At 41.3% G+C, this 25,061-nt stretch overlaps 1 protein-coding gene across 2 annotated transcripts in view; it reads right to left on the bottom strand.

Annotated features, from left to right (window-relative positions):
• The window catches only part of plxnb2a.1 (plexin b2a, tandem duplicate 1), a 230,550-nt gene that overhangs the window by 137,354 nt on the left and 68,135 nt on the right, over nucleotides 1–25,061 (bottom strand). Inside the window, exon 3 of one of the 2 annotated variants that reach the window (XM_026148328.2) lies at nucleotides 3,235–3,287. The exons of the other annotated variant lie outside the window; for it this stretch is intronic. The gene's annotated coding sequence lies outside the window, so the exon portion shown is untranslated. The remainder of the gene's footprint in view (nucleotides 1–3,234; nucleotides 3,288–25,061) is intronic. 2 annotated transcript variants of the gene reach the window in all.

Genomic DNA, 25,061 nt, shown 5'->3' with positions numbered 1-25,061 from the left:
CTGAATGCCTGCTGCACTCGGCAATGTCACTGTTTGCATTTCTACTTGTGCACTCATGTGTCTGCTGTGCTGTGCCATCATTTGCGATATTGAGCCGTTCACGCTGAGCCTAACAAATCCTGATAGCAGTTTCAGTGAAACGCAGGAAGGAGTTTCAGTCTGTACTCTTACTGCCCGAGCTATGAAATACAAGTGTTACTGCAACACTAGAAGACAGAACAACAATTTGAAACCATGAACGTTTGCAGTGTCTGATCTCAGGTAAAGCACAGTTACATACCTGATCAGGAGAGATTATTTTAAGTGAAAAAAGCCTTTTTCATGTAGCATCAGCATTTGTACCCCTTTACTAGATGAGTGTCTGCACTGTTATAACAGCTGGCCGCAGGACTGGGAATGATTTTCTAAACTCTATGAACATGTTCATTTTTAACACTTTTAGAATGAGGACAGACTCACAAGAGCGACAACAAACTGCAAAGGCTAAAACTGCCGGCTTATTTTTATTGTTTTCATCGCTCCAGTGCTTACTAGATTACAAGAAGTGTAAGGGAACAGGTTACCAATCCAAAAACCTGAATAAACACGTCTTTAAACGCTATAAAAGTTTTCGTTTTTTTCCCCTGGTGGATTGTGACTCGTACGGAAACGTATTAATAGTGCACCAAGTTTTGTACTCATATCTGAGGTTGCAAATAACTGCAGTTTGAACAAAAGCAAAGGGTAAAATAAATAAACCTAAACAGTGCACGGCTGATCGGCTCACTGGGGTCACATCAGATAATAACTTGACCATGAGAAGCTGATATTTTTAAAAGTCAGCCAAACATGGTTCCTTGTATTTGCTTTTCTTCAAGATCTCAGAGAGTGACAAGGAACAAGCCGCTGTGGACGGCTGGGAAAATGGAGCTGTTTATGGGAACAAGAACTACTTTAAAAAACACAGTGGATAACACCGAGGGAATGAGAGACTGAGAACATGGAGGCAAGAGGAAAACGGTGATGGATGGAAGACAGAAGGGGAAGCGGAGGAGAGGCAGACACACACACACACTCAGGCACGCTATAATATGAGTTGGCAGACTGCGAGCGAACAGAAGCAGATCATAGAAAGCAGTCATTCAGATCAGACGACCATTTAAATCAACCGGTCACACCGAGAGGTTTCATTTCAGTCCAGCATGGGTTTCTGAAGCCCACCCCAGCAACGTATCTGGACCGAGAGAGCTGATAAATGATTTCACTAATTGATATATTTAAACTCTTACATCAAACTATTTTAAAAACATTCAGTATTTTATCAGCATACGGTCCACTCATTCTCCGCAGGGTGCAAAAAGCCTCTGAAACAATCAGTTGAATCAGGTCCAGATGAGCCGCCATCAAGAGGACATAATTATATAAACAGAGAAAGGCTGTTAGTGTGCTGATGTAAAAATATGCTAAACACCTCACTCTTAAAATAGAGCGGCCTGTAGCTGCTGCACATGCAGCCGAACCCCATCGACACGACCAACACGGCTGACTCTCGGACAAAAAGCAGCGCTGTTAAACGCGACCGCCTTGCTACCGAATCTGATGGCAGAAATTTTAAATCTCCACAAAGCCATCCTTTAAAGTTTCCAAAGATGTCAAACATAATAAGCTTTCAGAATATTTAAAGCCCCGTGTTAAATGATCTCCCCCTCAGTGGAGACATCTCAAAGTAAACAGCTTCTCTGGGAAGCCATCGAAGCTGTGCTGGCTTATCCTCTGGGGACAATAGTCAGCTTTTTGGCGCGCTAGCAAGATGCTATGCAAAGGAGTTGCATGTTAGTAATTGTTTCTCTCAAATATGATTACTCGTGTAAACGGAAACTGAAAAGTCCCATCTCTTACCTACAGATTCTGCACTTTTATTTGCAGATATCTCGCTTAGCACTTTAGGCATAGTCTGATAAATTTTAGGTGATGCCAGGTTCTCTTATACCGTGTGAGATATTGGCTGTACTCACAGCTTCAAAAGGCTTTTACCTTTCAGGGCCAATGAAGCCACATTTTCCTCTTTTCAAAAATCTAGTCAGGACTTTCCATTTAATAGGAAACAAAAACAGCAAAAATGCACGAATACACTACAAAAGATCCAACAAAAGCAATCTCTGTTCCAGAATGAGCCGTTTATTCACATTTAACTCTGGGCAGCTCTACAAGTAAATCTAAAAACAAAAAACAAAAAGACAAAACGGGTAAGACAGCCATCATCGAGCCAAAATGCAAAACCCTAAGTACACAAACTTGTTGTCGCCATCATCTTGTTAGCACCTTCTGTTTGGAACTGGCCACAGTGTAAATAACACTGAACTGAACTGGGGGAAAACTAATGTTCTTGGGGCCTCTGGGGTCCAATTTGAAACTGGAGAGGAGCGGTCGAGAACTATGCTGGATGCCACCCAGAATGAAAAGTAGAGCTGAGATTGGTTCATGTCGGGACATGTGGCTGAGGTCCGCTCCGATCAACCCAAAAAACCTCTAACAAGCTTGTCCGGTTGACATCTAAACAAATCCTCATCCTTCATGCCCGAGACCCAGAGAGGAGGAATCAGAGTTTTAGAGCTGGAAATGAGGAGACTTTCAGAAAGTGGAAAACTTTTGTTGAGTCAGATTGTTCAAAAGGTTAAAGATTAAAGATTGAGCTCATGAGGGCGCTCATAAGGAAAGTCTTTCACCTAAAACTCACCAAGTTCTTGAGGCCCTAACCTCTCAGAATTTAGTGGAGAATTAGAATACTAATGTTCTGATGTTTTTCACTTTTCAGATCCTGGACGGCTGGGAAACTCAGAAAATAGATGGAGAAAGCAGATTATAGAAAGCAGTCCCATAACCAGAGCCAGAGAAAGGTGTGTGTAGAGTGTCAGTAATTGGCTGATATATGAGAAGAGTGCTTAGTTTGAGGGGCAGCGGGGTCTCAGCAGGAATTCATTTCTTAAAAACATCCCGAAGCCTTCAATTAACCCCGTTAGCCCCCTCCCACCAACGCCACAAACACATGAGCAGCTGAATCTGCCAAAATAAACAGCCAATGGCATTCCTGAAAACCCCCAGCAGAGGAAGAGGGGTGAAGGGGAGCTTGAGAAATGAGCAGAAATAGGAATGGATGGGAATGAATAAAAGAGCAGGAGTAGTTTCTAAAAACTGGCAACACAATAAATGGAAAGGGCTTTCAAAATAAAAGGCAGCAGCAGTTGTAGCTCTTACTTATTCAGTGTTCAGGCCTGTTGATCCCTGGTGACATCAATCACCTCAGTCTCCTGAAAGAAGCACAAAAAACATGACTCGAGTTATATATAAAAAACCTGTTTGGGTAAAGAGCAGAGGCCATTAGTCATCTGATATCTCACAGCACAGCTTGGATTTGCTGAAAACTGAAGGAATGAATGGCTGGCCTGAGGGTTGCACTAGGATTACAGGTCAAATCCAGGTGACATATTTGTTCCTGATTAAACCTGAGGACTGCAGGGACTGCATCGTGTTTCTTTTGTCGATTCTATCTGAGGAGCTTAAGGGCAACGATCCAGACTTTTCCTTACAAATCCTCCCCATTATTTTTTTTTCTTTTAGTACTTTGTCTATATTTACCCTGATCATCTCCCTCGTGTGGAGTTATTAATGACTCTATGCTGGCATCATAGTTTGTAGCTATCTGACTAACCATGCAACATGGGCTGGTGTGAATATTTCAGAAACTCCTGATCTGCTCAGATTCTCCCACACGGCCATCTCTTGTTTTTGCAGAGAATGGCCCAAAAAAGAGAAAATATCCAGTGAGCGGCAGTTCACGGGGTTAAAATGTCTTCTCGATGTCAGAGTTTAGAGGAGAACGCCCTTTGGCTGCTTTAAGCAGATACAAAGGCGACAGTGACTCAAATAGCCACTCATTACAACCAAAAGAGAACGCAGAAGAGCATCTCTGATTGCACAACACATCGTACCTTGAAGCAGAAGACCACACCGGGTGTCACTCAAGTCATCCAAGGACAGGAAAACCAACCCATCGTTCACACCGGCTCACCAAAATAAGACAGAAGACTGGAAAACATTGCCTGGTCTGATAAGTTTCAATAGCCGAGGCACAATTTGGTATGAATACCATGAAAACATTGCTCCATCCTGCCTTGTATCAACGGTTCAGGCTAAGCTCAAATCTCAAATCATCTCAAACTGGTTTCTTGAGCATGATAACTAGTCCATGTGTTCTGGACTCTGTCCCTAGTCTTAACGTTATCAATTAAAAGTGTTATAAACACTTAAATCTCTGATTATGAGTTATTATGTACTAAAGGCATGTGCCATCAGAACACAGCAACACCACAAATCATCAAATACTTCATGATTTTTGTAGACCGAGCCTCATGTCCAGCTATGAATTAGCTGGACTTCATTTGTTGGTTATTGTCACATTTTCCATACAAAGTCTGGGTACCTCAGCCTGCTCCGTGCACAAAAACAGAAATGAAGTGTGTCCTGAGAGCTGCAGAGCCTGCTACACAACGAGCGTGGAGATCACAGCGAAGCCAGTGATGGCATTTTTAATTAAACCTAGTTCATTCACAGCAAGAGCCAGAAATATTATACTATCTATTAGAGAAAAGACATATTACTGCCTGGACTAATAACAAAAAGCTGGAGCTGTGCCCGAGCTTAAACAGAGCCCTTCACTGGGGCATACATTAAACTAAAGGCATTTTAATTTGTGATAATACAGAGAGAGGGTCTCAGTTTTCCCTCTCATACTGATAGCATTAAGGCTTATAGGCACACCAGGTAAAACAAAAGGACTTTTTAAACTAAAAAGATAAAAAGAAAAGAAAAATCAATTTGGGGACTAATCTTCATAATGAGACAACCAAGCAGACAAAAAGCTACAGACGCTGAGAACATTTAATGAACAAAGTCCAGCTGAGGTGTAAATGTTGCTGAATAAGCCTGCAGTAATACGGTTCACAGGTATCTTCAATTTCATTTCACACTGCGATGAGGACGCTGCTCGCCTCTGCTCCAGAAACAAGAATTAAGGTCGTCCGTGCCTCCGTTCGCATCACACTGAAACCAGCAGAAAAAGAAGCTAGTGAGGCGAGACTGTGTGTGTGTGTTTGTGTGGTGAAGTTTGTTTGGCAGCACTTCTAACAATGTCGAGGCCCTCGGTGCTATCCAACAGAATAGCCCAGTCTGTCTCGACTATCTCAAAGAACCATATGCTTCTGGATCCCAGCGCCCAGTCGCGTGTGTGTCTGTGTGCATCTGTGTGTGTGTCCATATGTTCTAGCATCTAAACATCCAGCATCTAAAAGATCCAGATGGCGAAGCATCAGTCGACACAATGTCTCCTTCCATCAGCAGGAAGTAACTTGAAAACCGTAAAGACAACAAACATTCATCATCCGGGCTTTAGGAGCCGACCACACCGCTCACTTGACAATTATAGAGTAGTTATGATATTACGATAAGTATAACACACACACACACACACACACACAAAAAGTGCTTTTTATTTCTAAAGCGCACAGAGCCGCGAGATGACGTGGAGAATAAGGAAACCTGGCGTCTGAATAACCCAAAGCGACGGATTAAATCTTGAAGGAACGACAGCAACTGAGGTTTAGCTACAAATCAGACAAATTCTGTTTTTTAAAATGTTTTTATTTGGAGGCTTTTGTTCGACACGTGTGTGTGGATGATGATAAATCCTGCAGCAGTCCAACAGAAGATACAGCCTCTTCCCCAAGAAACAGACACACAACAGAGTGACTCACATTTCCAAGTTCATGTTATTCCCAAACGGCAATCTACACTTCCTATGACCAAAAACCATTCAAGGGGCTGAAACTGAGATGCTCTATGAATCCTCATATTTTTAAAACTCACGTGGACAGGCTTATACGATAAACAGTGATTAAATAGTTACTGTGATGCATTCAAGGTAAAAACAAACCCCAAAACGTTTGTTTTTACCTTTTACTTTTTGTTTACGCCTGTGAATTTTGGCTCTTTAATAAAATTTTGGCTCATTTATAAATGCAGGTAAATGTAGATATGTTTCAGGAATGAACATTAAAGTGTGACTTTGATTATTTAGTGTATTCTAAACATTGTGTTAGTTCAGGGAGACCATGAAGTCAACCTCAGTCACAATCCCGGTACATTTAGGTCCACACTAATGTGTTTTCGTTTGAAAACGCAACGTTTTCTCTTCGTTTTGGCCTTCCGTCCACACTGAGACGGCGTTTTCGGTCGCGTTGTAGTGTGGACAGCGAAACCGGAGCCTTTTCAAAAACAATGACACATTTTAGTTATGTGATGCAGTCATGTGACCAATTAAACTAAGATAGCGGAGGGCATTACACAGCAGTTGTTTTGTATCAGTCTGCTTGCTCAGATAGCTTTTCTTCAAATTTTTTAATTCTCTTTTGCAACTTTGTATTTTTGTGTTACTCGCAGCAACAGCTCCACCTCATTGTTAGTCCATTTAAAAAACTCGGTGCTTTTCCTCAACATTTTGCCGCGACGTTTCAAAGAGCCGAAAATTTAAAAAGTGGCAGATAGATATGAGGCAGGTCGAATTTTTTCAGCCGTTTCAATGTGGATGAAGAACTCTGTGAAAACGTCTGAAAACGATAGTGTGGATGCGAAGCGTTTTCAGACGTACATGTTTTCAAATTTATGTGTGGACGTAGCATTAATCCCAATGCCAGCTCAGCAATATTTAGGTTGCTTTACACCTATTGTGCATCTGCAAACCACTTTGCTATAGCTCAGGTGACAGAGCAGGTCAGCCACTAATCAGAAGGTCGGTGGTTCGATCCCAGGCTGCCTCCTGACTGCATGCCAAATATCCTTGGGCAAAATACTAACCCCATGTTTGCCTACTGGTGGTGGTCAGAGGGCCCGGTGGCGCCTGTGTCCGGCAGCCTCACCTCTGTCAGTGCGCCCCAGGGCAGCTGTGGCTACAATGTAGCTTGCTATCGCCAGTGTGTGAATGTGTGTGTGAATGGGTGAATGACTGAATGTAGTGTAAAGCGCTTTGGGGTCCTATGGACTAGAAAAGCGCTATACAAATGCAGGCCATTTGCTACCCATCTCCACCATTGCACCACATCATATCTGCATGAACACCTCATACCAGCTACCAGCATGGTGGAAGGGTGATGATTTGGGCATTTTGGAGTCACCAAGACAACCAAAAGCTCCTTCCTCTGTATACAAAAGTAACCTCGAGGCTTGGCCCTAACCTGGGTGATGTGACAGGACAATGATCCCAGTCACAGCAGTACATCTACGACAGAATAAATGAACAAGAGAAGAATCGAGCTGCTGCAGTGGCCCAGTAAAAGTGGGACTTTAAGAGAGCTGTGCAGGGAGGAATAAGTGCAAAACTCAGTGAACTGAAGCAACATCGCAAAGAAGAGTGAGCAAACATTCCTCCACTTATTTACTGATGGAGTCTCACTGCCAAATATATATATGACTACAGACAGAAATCTCTTTTTTTGGACTACAGCAATCCTAAAATGGAATCCACTTTGTCAGTCGGGCTACTGCAGAACACTTAAATGACTTAAAACACACTATAAATAATATGAAAGTTTAAAGTTCAACCGCTGTTAGAGACTGTGGTAGTCAATCCAAAAAGCATGCATTATAATTAAAATACTTTTAAATATTGTAATACAATTTTCTTATGACTAGCAAAAGGTCAGTTAATCACAAGCCCATTGTCTCATAATGACAAGATAGTAAATCAAAATTAGTAGCTCTGAAAATGATAATTGGAAGAAAACGGCATGTATTCTTCTCTGCTGAGATCATTTTAAGTAAAATAAAGGAATACCTCGACCTGCGGTGCGTGCACTATGTGCAGAGATAAAATGGTAAACTTTCTTTTTCCTTAATTGGAGCCCTGACAGGTACAGAAACACAAGAATCTGAAAATATCTGAAACATTTCCGTGAGTTTTATTAAATTTTCAGAAGGCTATTGTGCATTCTTCTCTTCAGCTCACCCTGCACTGACCTCCTCTCCGCCTCTTTCATTTGCACTATGCTTCTTCTATTGAACGGGATTCAAAAACGGGCTCTGCTGTCAGTCAGCAAATGGTAGGAAAAAGCTAAACGGACCTGGGCTGCATTTTATTTTGATTTAAAACTTTCTTCAGCACTTTTTTTTTTTTACATATATAGTGTGATGGTGATGTGAACTGAATGCATTACCACATTGCAATGATTTATATTAGGGGGCAGAAATATAAATCCTGATTTGCTTTCCATTTTTGGCTCTGCTGGAATACAAATGAGGCAGACGGAGGATGGAGTGTCACCCAGCAGGTCCAGATTGGAGGCAGGGATGCCACTCTGCTCATGCTCTGACCTCTGTGCCAGAAAAACACACACATACACAGCGTGAGCCAAGAGAGACAGTCAAAACAGAGGCTGCCCCAAACACACTTTGCACTTTCCCCTAAATAAAAACTGCAGCAGCTGCTTCCAACGACCGAGCTCGTGCAAAATTCGAGTGCGCTACCTGCCCGTCACCAGGCAGCAGCAGATGGACAAAGTCTAAGACAAACCGAGGACGAAAGGGGAGTGTGCAGCAGCTACATGGCTTCGTATTCTGCTCATGAATTGGTGTGAATAATCTTCAGGTGGACACAAACATGCCCGCTAATCAACGCTAATGTCTGCAGGTGCTAATACATTAGCCGCAGCGTCTTAAGGAGGATGCACAGAAATCAGGGAGGCAAAACAGAAAGGGGGGAATGTGTGTGCAAGCACTGTGAAAAAAATAAATTAGCTATTTTGTCAAAAAGGATAATGAATGTTAAAACTATGCAAATGCTAAGAGCATCTGCATAAGTCCTTTTTAAACATGGGATTTCCAAATGTGTATGTGTGCGTGTGCGTGCAGGCTTATTTGTGTGGGACTTTAAGCAATTAGGACAGGAAGCAGAGGCGCGCTGTTGCTTTGGCTTCCCGGTGGAATTAAGTTATGCACCATCAACACACACACACACACACACAAAAGACCAAATTCCCATACTGACCAACAACCCGGTCTCAGCTGTAAAGCATCACATGTACACACACTTTAAGAAAAAAAAAAACAAAAAAAAAAAAAACACACCCTCAACTTCCTCTTGACCCACTTCCCAAACAACACGCCACCTCTCTCGTTCCATCCATCTCTCCATCCCTTCATCCCGCAGGAAAGCAAAGCAGGACACTTCTGCTCTGTGTCACCAGATCACTCACACACACACACACACACACACACACACACACACACACACACACACTGTTTATGAGGCCAAAGGCATGCAGGGAGAAATCTTCATCCAAACTGTGCTGTACTGAGTCTTTATGCAACTGTGCTGCTCTTTTTCAGAGTTCAAAAATGTAATGAGGCCTCTGAACAGGACTGATACACAGACCTCTGCATTATTACTATAATGCACACTGGAGCCAAAACACGCAAATCCTCTCTGCATCAATAACACAGCGGGACCACGGTGGTCTTTATCGATGTAATGGCCAGAGCCAGAGCAGGATCGCAAAGTTCTTCATCTTGGGTCATGATCAACGTTAATGTTACAGTCTGGTGTTACGTCGTCTTCTCATGGACGTGGCGCTCACGGTTTGTGCACATGTTTCTTGGCACGTTAGCTTGTAGAACCTGAGGAGGAGCAGAGATGTGACATGAATATTGGATAGAAACGACCCTTAATTTAGAATAGTTCCCATGTCTTTCCAAGGGGAGCAGCATAGACGGAGATCCTCCTCACTAACATCTGATGCAAACCCAGTCATTTGGTTCTATAAGCAGACATGAAGCAGTGCCAGTGGAGTCAGTAGGTTTACACATTTGCCGATGCTGCAGATTAAACAAAAGACTTGGGTATGGAGAAAAGAATCTTATATGCAAAATTTTTTATTGTTTGGTTACCCACTTGGGGTGTTGGTGGCGTGTCAGCAGCAATCCACACACTGTTTCGGCCTGCTGTGGTGAAGAGAGGTGAGCGTGAAAGCGAAGCTGCTGATTTACCAGTCGATCTACATTCCTACTCTCACCTTTGGGTAGTGACCAAAACATTAAGATTGCTAACAGAAGCAGCTCAGAGTAGAGCCGTTACTCCTCCACATCGAAAGGAGTCAGCTGAGGCAGTTCAGGCATCCGACTAGGATGACTCCTGGACACCGACTAGGTGAGGTGTTTCGGCACTGTCTTCCCAGCACAAACCCAGGACCCGTTGGAAAGATTAAATCTGTAGGCTGGCTTGGGAATGTCTTGATGCCTCCCACAGAAGAGCTGAATGAGGTCTCCCAGGAGAGGTACTCCTGCTCCCATAACCCAGATAAGCATCAAAACACGTCTGGATGGTTTGGTTCTAATTTAGTCATCAAAACTTGTGTTGGTGACAACATGTCTGAATAGGCCAAACATGTTTACACGTCGCAACACAAAAGCTCACCTACGTTACTACGACTGTTTCAACCCCCTTTAAACACCAACCATTATCCTTTGTGGTGAGACTCGGCTGTAGGATGAAGGCCAATTTGACACATTCCAATACGTAATCACAAAGTGGTTTACATTAAGCAACAGCTTTGTGTAAAGCAGGAAATTTGTCACAAAAATAGGAGAAACTACACCCCCCACAAATGTTTAAGCTCAAGGAGAAGAAAAAGAGGAGGCAGAAAGTCTGAACCGAGGGAGGGAAGAGATAAAGGTTGGCAAGCTGAACAGAGCCGCAGCAGTTTGTTTAACAGTCCGACAGGAGCTGTTGAATCTGGCTCTATCAGTACGCTGTGATCAGGGCCGTTGAGACAGCCCGGCTCCGAAATGAAGTGGAAAGCTAAACGGATCCATGTTGGTGGAGGAATTTCTTTGTATACAGAGATATGTTTGGAGAGTGGTAAAGAGCAGGAAATGAGAAAAAGACAGAGGTCAGACAAATCTTAGATGCACCAACCAAAAACCAATATGTGCAAACAGTAAAGAAAAAAAAAAAAAAAAGGATCTTTCTGCCTCTCTTCAACTCTTTTTTTCCATCTGAATATCACCTCCTCCCACCTCAATTTATCTCTCAATGAAAACTTATTTCCAAAGATTTACAAGGGAACATTATCCTGCAACAAACGTTGGCAATATTCCTTTATTTCCCCCGAGAAGGCCGACTGCACACCCTCCTCCTCCACATTCATTTACTTCCATACATTTATAAACCTGAGCTTCTTAACATAACCACAGTGACTCGGTCACTTAAAGTCTAACTTCGAAACATTTAAAAGATACAAGTTAAGAGTCTGTAAAATGACATGCACATGTCTCCATAGAACAAGATGACATCTTTTTTTCTCAGAGTGAAAAACCTGTGAGCAGACCTGTTAGAATCCTGTTGTGTTTGAAGCACAACAAAGTGCCTGCTAGGCTATAACCACACACTGCAGGAAACTTTGAACAGTCACCACTGTCTCTGGACTATTCCTGGAATATAAGAGAAAGTTATGAAATGAGCCGCCATGTTGGGTTGGATGCTAAAATCCGTGCGCAGACAGCCCCCAGAGGGCGCCGGTCCAGGCAGCTGAAGGTCAGTCTATGCAGGATTGTAGGAGGCTGTAGTTGACGGCGCGTCCTTATGAATTACTGTGTAATGGATCTTGTCTCATGGATCAATGATGGGAGGCAAAAATATAAGGATGCCTCAAAAATGACCTTGTTTAAAGTATCAGAAGATCATCGATCGGCTTGATTTGAATGCCTCAAAATTAAAATCACTTTTTACACTAAACGTATTTAAAATTAACCTTTTTTGTAACTGCATGATCACATGACTGATCAATGTCCCATCATCACCTATATAAGAGGCATCTGCCTATGAAAGTAGAAAGTGCACCTGATATCTTCACTTAGTGCAGTTCGAGCAAATGAAAAGAAACTACTGGGTTTATTTTCGTTACCACTTTGTGCATTTCTCACTCATATCATCTCATTCTCTCTGAAACAGCAATAAGCCATACCAAGTGTTGATATATTTCAATTTGACTACTTAAGACGTCATCTTACTTCCTGTGACTGGTCCATAAATATAGAAAGCCAGAATCTAAAGGTTTCACATCTGTAATTTTAGTTTAAAATAGTGGCAGAGGATGCTTAAATAACCAGTATGAGCAAGAGTGGCGTTTACAACATTAAACCCATCATTTCAAGGTTGCATTCAAATTTAAAATTGCTACATTTTGAGGCCAAATCAATTTATTTTAACTGACTGGCAACAATTTAGAGAAATCTCTTTTCAAAACTGATGTAATTATTGTGATCATTAGCAACCGCTGTACAAACAGCACACTGGCATTGTGCCCTGGAGTGTGAAAAGCAGGAAAGTTACTCACTTATAAGTGTAAGACATGTCTTTAAAATAAACTGCACCAGCTGTTGGTGTTATGAATAATGGATAAGCAAATTAGTTAGCACATGTATGAAGTTGTTCATCAGATATCCCACACTTGACCATCTCACATTTACCTTCTCAAAAACATTAATTTCATGTAAAAACTAGGTGAGCGAGCTCCTTATAGGTTAAATATCTGATTCTACAGGTCTATGAAATGTAGTTCAAGCTAACACAGAATGATGGATGCTTCAAGCCCATAAAGTATTTGAGCACCTGTAGAAACTGCTGTTATGTGATTAGGTGGACTGATATTTAATTTACACCTTCGCATGTACAAGGCACACAATGTACTTAAAAGCAGGTGAATGGTTTCACACATTAAAGCGTGAATGTGATAAAAACGCAACACATTCTCAGCTTCAGTGTGACATTCCTTAGGTATGACACCACATAACATATCCAAATGAACATTTAATAAAGAGCAGTTTTCTATTATTAATATTATTTATAATTTATGATGGTGTTCTTGCATACTTCCCAATCAATAAATGGATAAATCCAATGCTTTTTTGATATTTGGTCTAAATTTTACCCAGTGCCTGTCATTTTACTGCATGAGATAACAGTAGTTGACTTTTTCAGCTTTCTGCTATGACTAATGACAGCATTAAAAATAAATAAATAAATAAACACCTTTGTTTAAAAAAAAAAAAAAACCCCACACAATCTAAACTTCCTCCTACTTTTTAAAAAAAGTCTCAAGTTTAAAACTACACCTTGACATCAGTGTGATTGGGAAACTGATGGGCTCCTGAACATTCGTATCGTTCTTTTAGTGGTGAAATAAAGTAGCTGAAAGAAATTACAAAAAAAAAAAAAAAAAGTGAGAAATTCACAGAATTCTCACATTAATCTTTAAAAATCTTCAAAGTGGATAAAAACGGAAGAGATGGATGGCTGGAAAGGTGGGGGTGAACACATCTGGTTCTACTCAACGTGACTGACATTCCTCAGGGATAAAGGGAGACACAGAGAGCAGGCTTGATGGCAGCGGAATGGACTTTTACACAATATCAGTCTCTCCCGACGGGTATCTGCACAGATCAGAAGCATGTGGTGTTTGCCGAGTAAACAAAAATCCCACGACTTCCAATCTGAAGCAACCAGAAGGGTGTGGAAACCGAGCAGATGCTGTGGACTTTAAATTTATGACTTTTCCCACTGCTGTCCATTACTTTCAGCTTTAGTGACTTCAGTGGATAAAAATGTTCTTTCCTAGTTTATTATGGTCATGTTTCAATGTGCTGAACACATTTGAAATTTCCAAGTATGACTTCAAACTATTAAACTATTTTAACTATAAACCATTTTCCAAATTTCCTTGTGTCTATATTTCAACGTCATCTTTTTATGACATTCCAAGAATACCATGACAAATTCTGGGGGCGAGAGGAAGACGGACCATTTTGAAAACCTTAATTTCAGTGCTAGAAAAAAATAAAACAAAAACAAATAAACAATTTGTCCTTTAGGATGAAAGAATTTGACTCCTATTATATGATGTCATAAGTTTAATTTGCTTCATGAATGAGACGGATTTCTCTATTTCAGGCCTAAGGCTGTGTTTGAGCTCAGCATTAGCACTGCATGCCTCTCCTTTTATTTCAGGGAGACTGACAGCAATAATTCAGCAAAAGAAAAAAGTGAGTTGAAACACCCTTTATATAAAAGCCTTTATATAAAAGATGGATGTAGCTTCGATTTGAGGTCCAAGTTAATGCAGAAATGCCTTACATCTGCAGTCTTTCTAATGGCCAGCAGGGGGAGACTCCTCTAGTCAAAAAAAAAAAAAAAAAGGTTACAAGTAAGTCTACTGGAAAACAGCTCTAGGCTTCCTTGTCCTTTGACCTCAAGGAACACAATCAATAGCAGGTTCCAAGGCTTCGGGTCTTTATAAATCATAGTCACCATTTGTGTCCAGAAATGTCGAGGTGACAGACGGGGTAAAACCCTACTGACATCCACATCCATCGACACCATCCTCACAGATTTGTTCTTCACTGACATCGACATTCAAACCACGTCCATGCGACAGCTTAAGATTTTTGGACACACTAGAGCAGCGGTCCTCAACCTTTTTTTGCGCCACGGACCGGTTTATGCCCGACTGGCCTTTAAGGTGTCGCGGATAAATACAACAAAATCAAACTAGTACCTGTACCGGAAAAAAAGGAGATTTATTCATAACACACGTGAAAAGACCCAGGAAAACAGAGTTAACGATAAAAACGATTAAAAAAATAACACTGAAAACCGATAAAAACCCTGAAAACCATACATTTCACACCTGAGCCTCAACTCTCGCGGCCCGGTACCAAACGACTCACGGACCGGTACCGGTCCGAGGCCCGGGGGTTGGGGACAGAGCGCTCCTGTGAAAATAAAACTTTACACCGCTCGTTTACAGAAGCAGCAGCTCCGGAAAGAAAGTGAAAAGAAACTCTTTTTTCTAAGATAAAGTCAGTTGGGGACCGGGCAGTCTGTGTTACTGAAGCCTTAAACATAATTTTTAATGTTTTGTTGGCTCTGTTAAGGCTTTTTTGTTTTCTCCCTGTGCAGCATGATCAGTCTTAACTTCCATCTTTGGTTTGTGGGGTTAAAAAAATAAATAAACGGAATTCCTCGTCCTACATAAAGCACATCATATCACCTTGCAGCTGATCTCCTGTCATTACGAACATCACTGATTCGATTTACCACCCTCTCATATCAGTCTCTGCTCTCACTGGTAGTCGCTTCAATTGCTTCGCTGAAAGTTGGGAAAACTCAGGACCCAGCACAGATTATTTTACTCCATACTTTGCTGCTGAATGTCACCAAGTTTCTGTGGTGTGGTTGATACTTCCTGCTGCCCGTAAATACAGAAAATAAATCACCGACAAATTCTAAAATGCAGGAGCGAGACTTGGCCGGCAGGTCCACGGCACTTCACTGCGTATGGATAAGACAAATGTTAGACAATCAACTACAGTAGCTTGCTGGTGGAAATACAAACGGTATCAGGCTACAGTCAACTATTTACTTTTCTGATTTTTAATTAAGCTTTCCAGCTGTTGGTGCACTGATAACCACCTATCTGGGAAATATATCTGAACATCATGACTGATCACAGCAGCATAAATTACATGAAATCTACCAAGCTCCATGAGCTACAGGCTGGCATTTAGTCTCAAACATCTGCCGCTTCAGTTTGATTTCCATTAATCGTAGACGTCTATTTTTAGGCGTAAATACAACCTCTCGTGCCCCACATCCCTGTCTGCGCGGCGTTTAATCGAGCAGAAATGCAATATAAAAACTAATATTCCAAACACACGATCGAACCCCGGCCCAGAGACGCGGCACACACCCAAAGCAGCGGTGGTGAAAATCTGAACTTGTCTCTCTGTCTGCAATAGAAAATGAAATGCCAAGCCTGGCTAAGGACATAATGAAAAAGCTATTATCAGCATAAGCTTTCATCAGCACTGCATTCAGCCATGTTCAATACAAACTGATTCTCTCATCTCACGCTGTACCCATCTGAATGCTGGGATATAATAAAGGACGCAAGATAAGAGAGTGAAAGAGATCACTTCTTTCTTTTTTTTAAAAGTAGTTTTTAAATCGTGCATCAGCACATTTACAGCGAGACGAAGTTTTCATCAGCACACACACGGATAAGTTGGCCCTTGCGGACGCCGCGATAATCAGCCCGTGATTGTCAGAGTCCGATCAAGTCGGTTCATTAGTGACGAACGTACACGTCTTTGTCCACTCCTGCTTATATCTGCATCCATTCATGAGCCTTTTCATTTTCCCGCTTTGTTGTGACTAATTATTGGGGAACTTATTCTTTCCGTGAGACTCCGTCTGTCACCTCCAGCATCACCATCCCTGAATTCAAATACAGCCTCCTCATACAAAATTCAGCACAACTTTAAATTATACATATTACGATACAATATTAAAGCTATATCCAGCATATATTAAGCAATAATGAGGAGGGGCTCGAGTCAGGCCTGTCAAGTACAGAGTCAAATTGCAAAGAAAAATGTGACTGTGAATCAGCCTTCTTTTCCCCCTCTCTTGTATAAAAGCTGTGCAGAAATGTCAGGTCATTTACCGAAATCCAAGCAACCTTTACACAGAGAGCCAAATTGAGTCCATCAGGGCAGAGGTAGGTGGCACCAGCAGGTATATGAGGTAATTTATGCCATCAACTATTGGCGTTTTCTGAGCTAAAATACAATATTACCCGTCTCTAGCAGTGGGTGTGAAAATACTGTCCCTTGGATTTCACTCTGGTTGGATCTTTCGTAACAAAATACCATCTGCAGGCCAAATTGCCCCTCGGGGACATTAAAGCTCTGTTCCAATCTAGTCTACTCTACAATGTTATTACCAATAACAGTAATGGCAAATGCAGAGGGGGGGCATGAGGGAGTGGAAAGGGTAGCACAGTGAGAGAGAAAGAGAGAGTCAGATGAAGAAGATAAAGTGTAAAAGAACAACTGAAAGTTGGTTTAGCTGGTGATTTGCGGATTTTTATTTTGCTCTGTCCAGTATAGCTTATTTTCTCCATGAACAGTTGTATGTTCTTTATCTATTATCAATAAATGCAGAGAAATCTTCTTAGAGAGATAAAGAAACCAATGCTGATGTGCCAAAAATTGCAGTTCCTCAGACGTCCACATGAGGCTGACTCCAAAAGCGAGTCAGCCTCCACAAACTCCCACGTTAAGATTCCCAACTTTACAGCAGGAATAAAGATGCCACAAAAAAAACCTTCCAGAACCAGTTTTTAGTTAATCTTACAGGACATCTAATAACTATTTTTATGTTATTCTCCTGAATAAAAGATAGTGATGGTAAATGCACAAATTAATGCATTACTGTACCGTTTAACTTTTATATAGTCATGTGAAAAACCATGTACAGCCTCACCCCTTTCATAAGAGTTAATAAAGACAGCAGCAGCCAGGTGGTGCTAATCAAATGCTCAACAATCAGTTGAGCATTTGATTAGCCACTTCAATAAAAGCAGACGTTTTGACAGTTTGCTGGTCTGTAGTGTTCAGCAATGTGTTAACACAATATCACAGTCTTCCCTGGACTGGAACTCACAGCAAATTCACTGCAAAGTGATACAGGGCAACTCAGAGGAACCGCAAAAACCCACAAGTTACATCTCTGACTCTACAGGCCTCAGTTAGCATGTTAATTAAAAAAAAAAATTAAAAAAAAAATTAAAACATGGCAGTATGGCTTAGCTTTCCAAAGTTGCTTCTGAACCAACCAAGCAAGACTTCAACCAAGACTTCTGGAACAACGTCCTTTTTATTTGGGCTTGTTTTACAGCCACAGGGCTGGGAACCATGAACTCTTCTGTACACCAAACTATTCTAGAGTCAAATGACGTGGTCCACCTTGTAGCTAAAGCTGGACTAAAAGTCGTTTATGGGGTAGGACAATGATCCCAAGAATGGCAGCAGATCTCTGACAGAATGACTGAAAAACAAACGACACAGAATTCCAGTCAATGTTCAGACCCGACTAAAATGCTGCGGAGGCGAATGTGCATAAATAAATGCCCACAAACCTCAATGAACCTGTATCCACATTGCTATTGAAATTGGTTCTGCAAGCTACCAAATCATGGAGTTTACTTCAGCATCAAATCAACCAGGTGTTGACTGTCTGTGATAGGAACACTTAAAGGACCTGCTAATATATTTGGCACATTTAACTGTGTCCATTTATAAAAATGTGAACTAACAAACAAGAAAGTCTCTGGAGCTGTAGCCCGCCACTAAGTGCAGCTGTCTACCATAGCAAACCTTATTTTTTTCTCTCCATTAAATGTTAAAGTCAAACACTGCACTTTGAATTCCAAGCCACACCTAATGTTGTGTGTCTAACCAGGAAATAAATCTCTTTCATCCATCCACTGCTTGTTGCATCCTTTTCACCGCGCTCACACGTAGGCGTTCAGTCCCTGTATGCACAATTGCTTCCTCCTGACAGTCATTCTCACTGCCAGAGAACCTTTTCTGCAGGGCAAATTTGAAGAAGGAACTCGGAAATCTTTTTGTTAATAGAGGCCTGTGCAATCACGGAAGCTCTGTGATATAATAAAGGAGAAGCGGTGCAATACAAAAAGGTATACGTGAGCATGTTGGTACTGTATCCGAGTGGCTGCTTTTTGTGTCGGACATAAATCCTGTTTGATCAAATTCATTGCAGAGTGAATGCATCTGGAAAGAAACTGCAGCTGATGCTCTTCTATGCATGCACTATATGTGCAATAATTCAGCGCAGATATTGCTGGAGCTAGTAAGGGAGCTGCTGGACTTGTTAACAGTAACGATGACAGTCTCTGTCCTCTCCAGCGCGAGTGGAGTTTACAGTATGAAGCCAGGCCTCGCAGCTGTGGCTCCCCTCCGAGACGCACAAACACCCACACTGAAATGAAGACGCAGACACACTGAACTTCCTCCTGCAAAACAAACCAGCGCTTTCCTGTGCAGCTCCCAGAGGAGCGTGGGTGTGCGTGTGCAGGAAAAAGCATGTGAACTGATATAAATACATAAACACAGATATTTACACACATAAATTAAAAAAAAAGAAAAATAAGCTGTTTATAATTACATTTATAAGCTTTATGACCTGACATATGTTTTGGAGTTTTACAGAAAATTATGATGCAATTTTTATCTTTTAATGGCTTCTTTTTAAACAGCCTTACTGCACTGCTGACTTTTCCAGACATTACTCAATAATGCACAGTCAGAACTTTAACTTGTATCATATCTGTATGACGGGCCAGCTGAGCGCTCTACATCCAGGCAGCACCCTTGCCTAAAGCAAAGGAGTAAACTAAGATTATTCCCGATAGTAGGAACATGTTTGTGCAAGATGGAAGCATGAATGACCTGAGAACAATCCAATTCTCCTGAAATCTTCTTGAGTTCTTGGTGAAAACACGACTACTCAGCCATAGCCCTTCAGAGAGAAGGATTTGGGATCAGTAGGTTTAAAGCCTCTGGGGTAAATGAAGAGTTAAAGTTAAGGTTTTGTTTTGGAGAGTTTGTTGGGTCATCTTTGTTTAGAAGGCTTCGCTGCTGAACATTTGGTACTTGTCGCAGTCACTAGCATTACAGCCAGCCCATTGCAACCCTTGAACAATTCCTTGAACTAGCTGTGTATACAACCCAAAAACCGCAATTTACAAAAACCAGCAAGAAAATTACAACACTTCACTCAACAGGATCTAAAGTGTATTTAAAAACACCACAAACTGCACGTGTGCATTTCAACAAACAGTGTTCGTCTCAACCGTTGTCTATGAACAGAAGTTCTTGGAGTTCCCGTCTCAGTGGTCTGAAATTTGAGCCTCCACATTTGGTCAAGAGGCTCCTGGGAATATACGGCCGGGATGATGAGAGGGTGGGTGAATACTGGATGTGGAGAAGCGTGTCTTCCTAACACAGGCTGGATCAGAGAAAGAGAATATGGATAATGCACTACCTGGGGTCAACAGAGGTCTTCCCTGTGTGTATAAATTTTAAGTATGAACAGCACTGCTTTTGAATTTTAACTATAGGGCTGGACATCTGTCGATCGCTACCATCGCTACAGTCTGATGATAGCTGAATGCACACTTTGAAATGTGTAAGTATTGGTGACAGTTTTATGTATTTACACTCAGAAGTGATCACTTGATGTCACGAGTCTGATGTTTAGTACTAATTAATGGAAAAATCTGGAAATCTATGTTAGATGCAGCTAATTGATGCATTTTTATTTGGTCATCTGTGAAAGCCAGTTTCAAATTGCTCACATTACCCCAATGCACACTTTTATGTTACCCATCTGCCCATGTTCATTTCATTTCCAGTCCACTGCAAAACCACACGTTACCTGATGTGTTTAGTTCTCTGTTGACCTCTTTTATAAGGCCAATCATTCACTTTCGGTTTTCTATATTTTCTGCATTTTGTGGTGGACCTAAGCTCCTGTTCCCCCTTTTCATCACTATTTGGTCTCAATTATTGTCCGTCACTCACTCACGACCCTGTGTTTATTACCTTATTTGTTAGTCTGATCAACAAATATAAAAACATGTAAGCACTGTTTGACAAACTTAACTTAAAGTCCATTTAATGGGTGTTTTCCAGAGCTTTCAACCACAGAAATCGACCCATGTGCACACCGGTTACAGTTTAAAGTCCCACACCAGCCTACAAACCTTCAATCTGAGACTGACTGCTGTCAGTCCCGAGTGGGATCACAATTGTTCAGAGATGGATCGCCTCCAAACAGCACTAACCATGGCTCGGTTACAATTGTGAGCCTCACATTAAGGTCCTGCATTTGAATCCAGGCTGGGGCCTCTTAATACAAATCTTCTAGCAAACAGCAATTCCCTCCCCCCCCCCCAGTTGCAAAGAATTTGGATCCTGTGAGTGAGCCCTAATAATCTCACACTATTCCACTGATGTTCAGGTGGCAGAATTGCAAAAATAGCAAAAGACAGGAAAGAAGATTATAACATGGATGCACCAAGCTTTGATTTTCAGTTCAAACTGGGCATCAGCGGGAGCTCTTCTGATTTAAGGTGAAACAGCCGAGTGGAAATGTTCCACTTCAAAGGATTTACCACCTGATATGATCTCGACTCTGTTCAGTACACACTGTTAAATACTAACAGACAGTCTTTTGTTGTACTTAAGACTGTTTATGATAATCATCAGCACAGCTCCACAACTGTTTCATTACTGCAGAACTACTTCCTGTGTTGGACGCGTTATCAGACGCCCCTTCCTGTGCTCTCTCCATCACCCTGACAGCCTCCCGTGTGTGTTGCAGAAATACTGCATGTGTCTGTGTCCATTGTGAGGCTAAATAATAAGAAGGCACTTAAGCAAAAGGTATGTGTTGACACAGCAACTTCACTTTAATGAAGCGACTTTGAGAATTTTATATGATATAGCCCACAGAAAGAAAAGCAGTAGGTCTTTGTCTGAGTGGAGGAATTTATCAATAAAATACCACAGCGCTCTTACACTGTACCCCGTGAGGGTGTAATACTCATTATACAACAGAAAGCTACGAGTAAAAACTTGTTGGACTGATGAAAAGCAGAACCAGCATTTTTACATTCTTACCACTAACTGCAGTAAATCTCTGTGGCCATTTTTGAAACAGTGTTTTCCAATCCCATGCAAAGCAGACCTACTCCAGGCCACAGGTGGGACCCCAATTGGCCACCCCTACCAACATCATTGTACTAGAGTACGGTCTTGCAGTGGCCAACAACACTGGATGAGAGCACGGACAGGACCAGCAGCAACATAACTTCATGCATTTACTGACGTGTAATGCAACTTTCTGCTTCTACTCCACTAAATATTATATTTTATACTCTACACCGTTACTTTAAATTACTTTAAAGCTTTAAAAAGTCAGCTTTTACAGTCATTCATTTACAGATATGTTGCATTATTACATAAAAAGCAAAGTAGAAACATAATTTTCTATAATTGCTATTTGATTTTCAAAGTGCATGTATTCTCATTATACATCTTCTGGATTTATAAGCTACTGAAGTAAGTAAACATTCAAATGTACCTAAGTAAAAAATCTGAATAATCTTTATTTACCACTTTGCAAACTGGTGAATGTATCACAGCATTGTGTTTAAACAGTTTTTCAAGCAATGAACAAACAACAGGATGCACAACAAGATCTGTTCACCTTTAAGTTTTCATGGTTTGTGTCTTCATCAGTGTCAGTGAAGCCCACTACAGCCGAATCAATGACTGTGCTCTGACCTGTCAGTCATGTTTTTATCATCGGTGTAAAAAGCTAACAGCCAAAATCAATGTTCAGCTGACAGGAAACTTAATTCAGAGTTAACTCCAGTGTTTGACCTGCTGTTTGCACCACATAAAAGGTCAGGTGGAGATAAGAGTCCCAGGGATTCATCTTCTGTCTCACAATTCCTCAATCACTGATCCGTTTACCAGTTCTGAGTCATAGTTTGCTCCGATATATTAAAAAGCTACAAAAGCCAAAATTTGATTTCTTTAAATAAAAGTTTTAAACTTAGGTTTAAAATGAATTTGTATATTAAAATGGTGACCCCTTTCTGCAGCTGATTTTACCACTGCTTTCCAAAACAGGCCATAAGAAGTACTGATAAGTAGGGCTGGGCCATATTATAAAGTTCACGGTAATACCGGTATAATGTTAGGCAACGATAGGAAAATGAAATATCGCAATAGAATGTGAGTAAAACGCGCGTGCGCAGTGCCTTTGTTTTCATACGCACATGGCCGATTCTTGAGTGAAACAGATGAACCAGAATTGGTTTGTAAAAACGGTGCAACTTCAGTGATGTGTAACTGGTTTGGTGTTTGTCCGTCAGATACACGACAAAGCACATTTTTTTGCAGAACATGCAAGCGGCCGTCGTTATTGTCGTATTTGTCGGACTAAGATGCTCTTAAATCTGGGAGTAATCTGGGTCCTAAACTCCGTATACTTCAGGTCAAACAACACTGCAGCATCACTGAGAGTTAAAAACTGTCTAAATTCTTTCATCTTCAATAAAACGATCAGCATTGCTGCTTTACCAGGTGTAACTATGAAGTTTAACTTCCAGGCATCCATGAAAACAAAATTTATTACATTTAACGGAGTTAGAAGTTAGCAGGAAGCTAGCGGAAGTTAGCTCGCTAGTTTTGCTAGTTACCTAAGCATGATATAGCATGTTCTGACTGAGAGATTTCTGAAAAAAATCAAACGTACAGCTCTGCTATCACTTCCAACATAAATGAAGACAGGAAACTAAACAGCAGTGACGTTTGTAGGGTTACTGAAGTTGGGCTAGCTGGTATATAATGATGTGCTACGTGATCGCTAGCGACACAGCTATGTTAGCATAACATAAACAGTGAAGCTGGACGACGAACACTAACACTTTTCCACTTATAAAAGTTAACGTGAAGGTTCCTCATGGTTAGAGACAAATGCAATCGCATGGCAGGATGCTGTAAACGGACCAAACTTCAGTCAGGAGAACAACTGAGATAATCCATCCACAATACGAGGTTAGTCATTAATATACTGCAACAACATGGGAATAGAACAGCTGCCAGAGAATTCAACATTAATGAATCAATGGTACAGAAGTGGAGGAAGCAAGAAGAATGAGTTTAATAAAGTTTGATTTATCTGACTGCTTTGTTTCGCTTAATGTGCCTTATAATCCCGTGCACCTTATGGTCTGAAAAATGCGTACTGCACAATGCAGTTTAATGTTGCAAAGCACCTCTTTTTAACTTCAGTGGATATTATACATGGTTATGCTCAGGATATGTCAGCCCATTTCTACTGGAAATGCCTTTTGGTTAAACTTTCAGCAAGGAATTTGCATTTGCACTGTTACATTTTTATAAAGCTTTAATGTACATAAAAACCAGCTTCTTGTTTAAGTGAAAATAAATGGAAGGTTGTCTTTTTGCGCTAGTAATGTTGTGGAGTTGTATTTTGTCTCGCATCAATTATATCGTCAGTTATATCGTTATAGCAAATTTTCAAATATATATCGTGATAAATATTTTTGGCCATATCGCCCTGCTCTACTGATAAGTATAACAGAAGTGAAGGGAGGTTCTTGGAAGGGAAGTTTACAGTTTAATGCTGCTTTAGGCTTAGATTGCTGTCGGACTTCCCACAATGCACTGAGGACTTCTCCTTGTGCCATTTACATGACACTGTGCATGTTTTCTCTTTCATGTAGTTTGTTTTTTGTCCTTTTTCTGTTCTCCAAGATGTTTGCCCCTCCTTGAGCCTATTTCTGTAGGAGCTCCCTTCCTGCTTGAAGGGAGTTTTTCCTCTCCACTGTCATTAAGTGCATGTCCAAAGGGGAACGCCTAATTGTTGGGGTTCCCCATCTAATATTGCAGGGTCTTTATCTAAGCACCTTGGAACAACTGTTGCTGTGAACTCGAGTTGTTTAAATAAGATTTGAATTAAACTGACGCATCCAAACACTTCTGAATAGAGTAAAATATGTTAAAATTAGAGATGGACCGATCCGATATTACGTATCGGTATCGGTCCGATACTGACCTAAATGACTGGATCGGCTATCGGAGAAAAATAAAAAATGTAATCCGATCGATTAAATATCACGAAAGCACCTCACAAAACTTGCAACACGCCGTAACTCACCTCAGAACGTTAGCACGTTGGAGCAGTATGCATCACGTGATAGAGCGGCTGTGGCATGCGGGACCTGTGGTCTGGATAGCATTTGGAGCTTCGCTAGCAACCTGGCATTTCATCTCCGACAAAGTTATCCCCGAGAGAAGTAAAGCAAGTGTGTAAGTCCATCTCTGAATGTTTGTAAAGCATTCCTGCGTTAAGCTTAACGAGCGACTGCCTCTCGCTCTCCGGCTGCTACTTCAATCGTGAAACTGCTTAAATGATCAGCTGATCGGCTTTTCTGTCGCGAGTCCGTCTTTGTTTTTGGCCCACTTTGCACCAGAAAGAGGAAACCAGCGGCTGAACAACAGCAGCACGTTTAAGC

This window comes from Astatotilapia calliptera, chromosome 17 (genome assembly GCF_964374335.1).
Source record: "Astatotilapia calliptera chromosome 17, fAstCal68.1, whole genome shotgun sequence".
NCBI classification, from domain to species: Eukaryota; Metazoa; Chordata; class Actinopteri; order Cichliformes; family Cichlidae; genus Astatotilapia; species Astatotilapia calliptera.
Note: the sequence above shows the minus strand (reverse complement) of the source record. Positions and strands in the feature narration are given on the sequence as shown.